Source organism: Macaca fascicularis, chromosome 1 (assembly GCF_037993035.2).
Source record: "Macaca fascicularis isolate 582-1 chromosome 1, T2T-MFA8v1.1".
NCBI lineage: Eukaryota > Metazoa > Chordata > Mammalia > Primates > Cercopithecidae > Macaca > Macaca fascicularis.
In genome coordinates, this window is record NC_088375.1 from 122,118,496 (window position 1) to 122,125,991 (window position 7,496).

Here is a 7,496-nt window from a genome sequence, read left to right on the forward strand (position 1 = left end):
CTGGAGGTGCTGGGCTGGACAAAAAGAGGTTTGCTGGAGACAGGCTTTAAAGATGGGCCTTGTAAACTGCTCACAAATGTCTGAGACTGGTAGTGAAGAAACTAGGAGATTACACTGCCCTTGTTGCCAGCCCTTTCCCTGTTTCTTGTAATGTGTGGTCTATTAGCCACAGACACCAGTCACCTTTCACCATCTGACTGGGCTTCTTGGTAATTCCTCCTCAACCTTAGAATGTCCTTTGAATCATTTAAGATTACATTGTGCTTTAAGTAACAGACACCCCAAATAACTGTGGCTTAAACAAGAAAGTTTATCGCTTTCTCAGGAAAAGTCCAGAGGGATCTAGTTTGGAACTGGAAGGGAGGTTCTGTTCTGTGACGTCTTCCCAGATGCAGGAGCTTTCCAACTCCTTGTAGTTCTCATCCTAATAGACCAAGAGGGAGGCTAGTGCCCCAGCCATCACATCCACATTCCAGGCAGCAAGATGGAGAAAGGACTAAAGAAGAAAGGGGAACAAAGGATGAGCATGAGCTATTTTATAAGACAGGGTCCTAGAAGCTGCTATGAATCACTTTTGTTTGTGTCTGTTAGGCCAGTACTTAGTCAAGTATAGTAAATTAAGTCGGGATATATAGCCTTTACTCTGGGTAGACAACTGTTATTGTGGGAGAGGGGAAGAGCAGCTAGTGAGACAACTACACATCATGGCCACACTGTTGCCATCAATTTCTCTCAGACCTCATTTGGCCACCCATAAATCTGTCCCTCTCTCATTGGCACATTTCTCCATTCGTTGATCTTGTTCTTTGTGGACCCTGTCGCTTACAGTTGATAAATGTCAGAGCTGCAAAGAAACTAAGTCATCCAGTCAGATATTTCCTCAAACAGCTGAAGAAATGGAGGTGCAAGGAAGGGACCCGACTTGTCTAAGGTCAGTCACATCACTGCATAGTTGCAGAATTGTATTAGATCACCAGGATAAAGGTTTGTCCAAACTGAACACCTAAGTGGTAAGGGAGCAAGAGAGAAATAAAGTGCTCAAAGCCAGGGCAGTTAACCGGGAAAGTCTGGACGAAGTGAGGGTTAGAATGAGTTTGGGGAAAGATAAAGTCATTTGGAAGGGAAGACAATGTTTCTAGAAGGGAAATGCCCTACAGAAAGCCACAGAGTCGGGTTAGAGCATTTTGCTAGGGCCTATGAGTCTGAACAAAGTGGAGGGTATGTTGTCAGCTCTGATGAAAAATTAAACCATGAATTGAGGTAGGCGATAGGGAGCATTGGTTGAATGGGGTTTGAACTGCACCCAAGAGCTTGGGATCAATAAAGAAATATGTCCATCTCAGGCTTTTTAAGTTTAACAGGCTCTGGTTCAGTACCATCTCTATCCATCTGTTCCTGTCTCTCTCCCCTTTCATTTCTGTCTCTGACCCTGTCTCAGTTCCCAGCTCCCTGTTTCTGTGTTTTGTTTGTTTCCTCTCTCTAGCCTCTGGCAACAGCTTTTATGCTTACAAAATGTTTCCTGTAATCCCCTTAATAACTGTTGATGGGTTTCCAAGTCTGAACCGGTGCAGATCTCCAATCTCCAAACCACTGAGGTCAGTATTCCCTTACTCTCCCTCTTGTACTTTATGTAAACAAAATCCAGGCTGTGTTTCTCTCTGGCCTGGACTCTCAGAACAGTGACAGACACTGAAAAGGCTGGATAGTTGTCCTCCTCCTCTGTGATGGGGATTGGGAGACATGCTCCCTCCACAGTTCCTGTGGATGAAGAGCCTCTCCTGCTCCCTTGAAATCTACCAGCTCTGAAATTTATGATGAATTCCCTGTCCCTACTCCCAGAGGTGGCTGCCAAGAAGACAGGTTAAAAGCCTATATTTATGGCAAGTGACACTTTCTGAACAAGATGTTGATTAGGAAGCATGTTGGGTTCTGCTGTTGCACACACTCCAGGGGCTGAACGGCAAGTGCGTAGGGCATCCCACCACCTGTCTAAGCCCGGAGGCCTTCAGGGACAGTGCGGGGCATGGATATCTGGTAGTGCTGTGCTGAAGTTGACTCTCACTGGCGGATTGTTAAATGTTCAGGAATGTTAAAAGCTGGCTGTTAAACTGTTGATTCCTTGAAATTGGCTGTAGTGGGCGTATTTACATCATGGAAATGGGCAAATACTGTAACTCAGCGTTTGTGTTTCCTGCCCACTTGGAGAACTGGTTTACCAGTAGGTTACTGAGCTATCCTCATTTTTGGGCACTTTGTAGGGAGAGTGGCAGCTGCCTGAGATCCTTATGGCTTTGTCCAGGGACCTGGCCTGGTTGAGGAGAATTGCTTCACCTGAGGGTGGGAAGGTTGACATTAAGAGAGTAGTAGAAAAGTGAATGAGAATAAACCTTCATTCTGCCAAGTGAGGCAGACCTGTGGCCAAGCTTCTTATCTGGTCCATGGACCCAGGACAGACAGTGGGAAAATGTATCATAGTGACTACGTTTGTTTACAGTGAAAAAATTAGCTCAGTTATACTTGCTAGTCAACACATTCCTCTCTTGGTTATATTATCTACTTCATCCTTGCTTCCTTAATGCCCACTTCCTTTTACTAAGGGAAGGGGTGCCTTTGCAATCAGAAACCTCAATATAAGAATGTCTAAAACGTTATGACTAACATGTAAGAGCAGGCTAATAGCTGACAATATGCACAGTGCTGCAAAGAGCTGACTCGTGTCCAGTTGTAAATGTGAACCGTGGGACAAAAAATGCCTAATTCGTGAAGCAAATACTCAAATGCATCTAGTCAACCAGGGCTTTTTGTACACTGGTGCCCCTCCTTGTGAGCATGACGTGAAAGTTGCTTCTGCACTCTAAAGTGAATGTTTTGGCCTTAATTGAACATTAAGCTGCAGGGGGCCTCTTGGGTTAATACTGGACGTTAGCCTGTTGATGAACATCAAGCCCTCCAGACTATTTCCTCTATATAACTGTTGCGGCACACACTCAAACACACAGAGAACATAGATCCTCACAGACACATAGAGGAAGCCTTGGAGAGTCAGTATAGGAGAGATTCACCCAGAACTACGAATCTAACTGCTGAAAACAGACCCAAGGAAAGTAATGCAATTGCCATTAACCAGAGTGAATGGCCTAGCTGATGGATGCCGGCAACGTGCGGAGGCTTGATAATCACCTGCTCATCCCAGGATGAATGTGACGCTTTCGTTCCCCTGCAAAGTATTTATTTGTGCGAGATTAGATTTGACTGGGGAATGCTTCTTCCTTTTCTAAATTATTAATGTCTAATAAAAGGTTATAGCCAAATTCCCTGACAACCTCACATGTGGAAATAAAACCATCATTTTTTACGCAGCTGCCATGCATTTTCCCTTCATGATGAAGGAATACAAGAAAAAAGGAAAAAGAATTGGGGTTACGTTCCGTTCACTGGGGGGTGTTTCTCTTGCTATTGGTCTCCCTCCTTCGAGGTGTTTTTGGTGGAGAGTCTCCTAGTTTTTGGCCCTTCTCCGTTTACAAATACAGCATTGTGGCTCTGTCCAATTACTTTAGCCTCAGAGTCCTTGCCTACTTTCAGGCAGAGCTGCCATTGTGGGTTGATGATGAAGGAGGGGTTCTCTGATGGTGATGGTTTATGGTTTGGAGGCAGTGTGTCAATCAGCCTATCTGTCAGTCAGTCAACAAGTCTTTATTTATCTCAGTGGGTGGAGAGCAGCCCATTAGATGGTTGGGACACGTGGTCTGCCTGCCTGCAGTCTCTGCCTTTGGCACCATCCTACACACAGCTGTCACATTAACTCTTTCTCGGACACAATTCTGATCCTGTTGAACTCTTGCCCAAACACTTTTAGCAGCTCCCCATTCCCTCTAGGGAGGAAAAAATCTATGTAGCTTAGCCGAAAATTCTGGGGTTGCCTCACTGTAACCCATCTTCAAAATGTTACTTCTTGTCTCCCATAAGCCTCTTCATGACCCCAGATGGAACTACTTGCTGTTTTTTTTTATATACATCCTGCAGCTTCCCACCTCTATGCCTTTGCTTACTCTGTTCCTCTTCCATCTTATCTCTCTGTGCACAATTTCTTCCATCACTTCAGCCAGAAAGCTCTCTGATACCATATAATTTGTATTATTTTTCTGGCACACTAGGTTTTCCCTTGCTGCCCAGTAATTCTCGTGGCAAAAGGGTACTGTGGTAAAGAGCACAGATTCTGGAACCAGACCCAGAATTTGAATCCCAGCCCTGCTACTTATTAGCTATGTGACCTCTCTGAGTCTGGGTTTTTCATCTCTAGAATGGAGACCATTATAGTACCTATTTTGTGAGGGTAATTGCAAGGATTAAATGGTTTTATCTTTGTAAAGTGCTTAGAATATAGTCTGGTGGATAGTAAGCACCATAGAACTATTAGCTGTCATTATTCGTAAAAGAAAAAATCAGAGCACTATTAACTTACAATGGCTGGAATTCAGTATAACTTACCTGCAAACTGAGCAAGACTGATTCCAACACTAAAAGTCTATACTAATATTGCTGACATATAGAAGTTAGCATTTACAAAGCATTTGCTCATCATTGCAAGTGCTCTAAAGGCCAGGCACAGTGTCTCACTTGAACTCTTGATGTAAGTATTATTTTCTCCATCTTAAAACATAGAACACTAAAATTCAGCAAAACTCAGAGACTTCCTCAGAGAGACCTAACTTAGATGGACAAAAACCAGGGTCTTCTGACCTCCAGCCACACCAGGTTTTTACTGCTGCCTCTGTCTATGATCCAAGTTGCTATTCTGAGGCATTTGAATCCTCAGAGGAAGGAGTATAGAGCCATGTAGATCAGGAAGGGCCTGCTGTGTCCTGAGAAGCTGAACTGCATTTCACAACCTGTGATCTCAGGTCTTACAGAGTGAAAATGTTTTCAGGCCTACGTAAAAGTGGGCAGTGGACTATGGTGGGCTATGTACCGGTAATCTGCTCTTTAGCCCACTTTCAGGAGTACTAGAGGCCAAATTCCCTTGTTTCTACCTCCCAGGTGGCAGTGGTGTGTGTGAACTTCAAGAATATTAACTCTCTTCACTATTAGTCTAATAAAAATTAATTAGGTAGGCATATCTGCAGCAGAAATCCCCAAACAAATCAATGACATATTGTCTAATTATACATGTCTAGGCCAAACAGAAATGTTTCAGGATCATTTGCAATTTTGAATGATCTGACCAATTGCTCTCATCTACCCAGTTTGGAAACAGAACATCTGCTTTTCTAGATATTCAGTCCTCGACTCTCAATGCATTTACCCTCACTCCACACAACGACCTCTCAACCCATCACTGTCTACCCAGGCAGTAGTTTGGGATGTCTCCGTCCCATGCATGTACTATACGTAGTAGTTTATCTCAGCGTGCTTGACTCAGCATGAAGGTTCCTGGATGGCAGGGTTTTTCTTCTTATAATTCTCTCTGTAAGTGGCCCAGCACAGTGCCAAGTAAAATAAGTAGAACTTTGATGGTGATGACAATTAGCATGTCTGAGTCTGGAGCAAATTAAATTTTCTAAATTATTGAGGCCTGGACTCCTAGGGTTTTTGATGATTTGGGTTCTAGTCCAGGTCCCAGCACTCATTAGTTGTGTGTCGCAGTCAGAGACCTCGCAGGAAACAATGAGCACATTCAAAAGAAACAATGAAGAGGGTTTAAAGAAGGGATATGCATCGGGAGGAAGGGAAATCAACCAGGAATGGTGATGCTCTCTGGGACCAGCAATATCAGGGACACTGCTACCATCTCTAGGCCTGCAGGAACAAAGGGAGGGACCAATGGTCAGAACCTGGAGAGGCCCCTGGCTATCACTGAGAGAGGGCTGCCTGACAGCCCCTGAGGCTGTAGACAGAGGAGAGTGGTCACTGCCGGACTACGACCCCACAAGGAGGGGTGAGGGGAGGAAAAATCCCAATTTCTCTCTTCTCCCACCCTCTGTTTTCTTGCTATTGCCTCCCACTGGCCTAATCCAACTCTAAATCAGAGGGTAGGGGACCTATGGATGCACTCCCTAGAAGTCAGCCTCCTAGGGCACAGGGCAGGGTGGAGAAGGGCGGAGAGTGGGTCTGGGGTGGGGTAGTGGGGGACAAACTGACGGTATCCAGCCCACCATGTGACCTTAGACAAATTCCTTAAAAATTATTTGATTATTAGCTTTTAATTTATTTAATGGGGCTAATTATCTTATCGTGCCATAAAGTTGTTAAATGTGAGAACTATACAACATTATATAAATGTATGAGGTAGTGATAACTTTTTTTTAAAGCACTTAATTGGCTTTCATTTGTTTGGCTCAGTTTGACCAAAGACAGGTCATGGCAGATGCAAACCTAGAGCAAAGAGAAAACTCTTGTAGGCACCTAGCAGGCCAGGGGTCATGAAGGACCCAAGCCATTCATTGCTGCTATCTCCACAGAGTAGCACAAAACTTTTGAATTTGCTTTTTGATTCATATTGAAGTAATCTTTTTCTCTTTGCTGCAATTTATTCAGGTTTATGGAGCACATAAAGACCTGCAAAGGTGGCCTTTTGATGTAGTTACGCAGCCATAAACTTATACAACTGTAATAATTGCATTTTAATGATTTCTTTATATTGCCATAATTGGAAGAGTTAATGATCACATCAACTGGACAATGAAAACAATGCTCCTGGCAGCCAGTGCTCTTCTTACCCTTTCAGGCTCTCTGGAGAGTATGGAAGATAGATGTTTCCTGACTCCCCCTTATCTACAGCTAATGGACCCCCAACTAGTAATCACTAAACCTCCCAAAGTTCTCCTTGGAAAGGCTTTCATTTGATACATACATTTTATTTGCCCTTGTTTCGGGAGCAAACTTCTCACCTCGCTCTCCAGAAGGAGCCGGGCTGGCATGTTGATTATTCCTCTTCCTCTTGCAGCTACAGTTTCTTTGCACAGTAGTTTTCCATTTCAGGCTTCGTTACTGAAGAAAGATCTGGGAAATAAAAGGGTTTTGGGCTGGTATGTGCACGCGTGCCTGTTATTTAATCATGTCCTAAGTGCTGAGAAAAAAGTCCCTCTGAGATCAGAGCTGGATGAAAGATCTTGATTTTAGCTGGAGGGGAAAGGGGGAGCTAAAAATCAGCTTGTCTGAAAATTCTCATAAAATTTGCAAAATCCTGAAACTGAAAGTTCTGCAGTGCAGACGCATTTCCATGCAATGTAAACAAGGTCAGTTAGAGCCTCTTGGAACTATGCTGAGATGGGGGCCACTGTCAGTCAAGTTAATGTTGGGCTTGGGATGAGGATGGAGGGAACTGACCCTCAAAATAGAGATGGCTTTGGGCAAGATTAGAAAATAAGCAATCCCTTTCCTCCCACCTTTCCCATCTGCTTCTGGCGAAGGGAGAAAAAGGAAGCCAGTTAACCCCCACCCTCACCCCCACTTAGTTTGACATGCAGTGCTGAAATTCTGGGCAGCTCCTGGAGGGG

General features: G+C 44.1%; 1 long non-coding RNA gene across 1 annotated transcript; it reads right to left on the reverse strand.

Moving 5' to 3' along the window:
• Positions 1–290: 290 nt before the first annotated feature.
• On the reverse strand, positions 291–7,024 carry LOC135968675 (uncharacterized). The gene is made up of 2 exons (XR_010583614.1): positions 6,888–7,024; positions 291–496 (listed from the first exon to the last, which is right to left on the reverse strand). It is a non-coding gene; the product is annotated as an uncharacterized lncRNA (long non-coding RNA).
• Between the last annotated feature and the right edge of the window lie 472 nt (positions 7,025–7,496).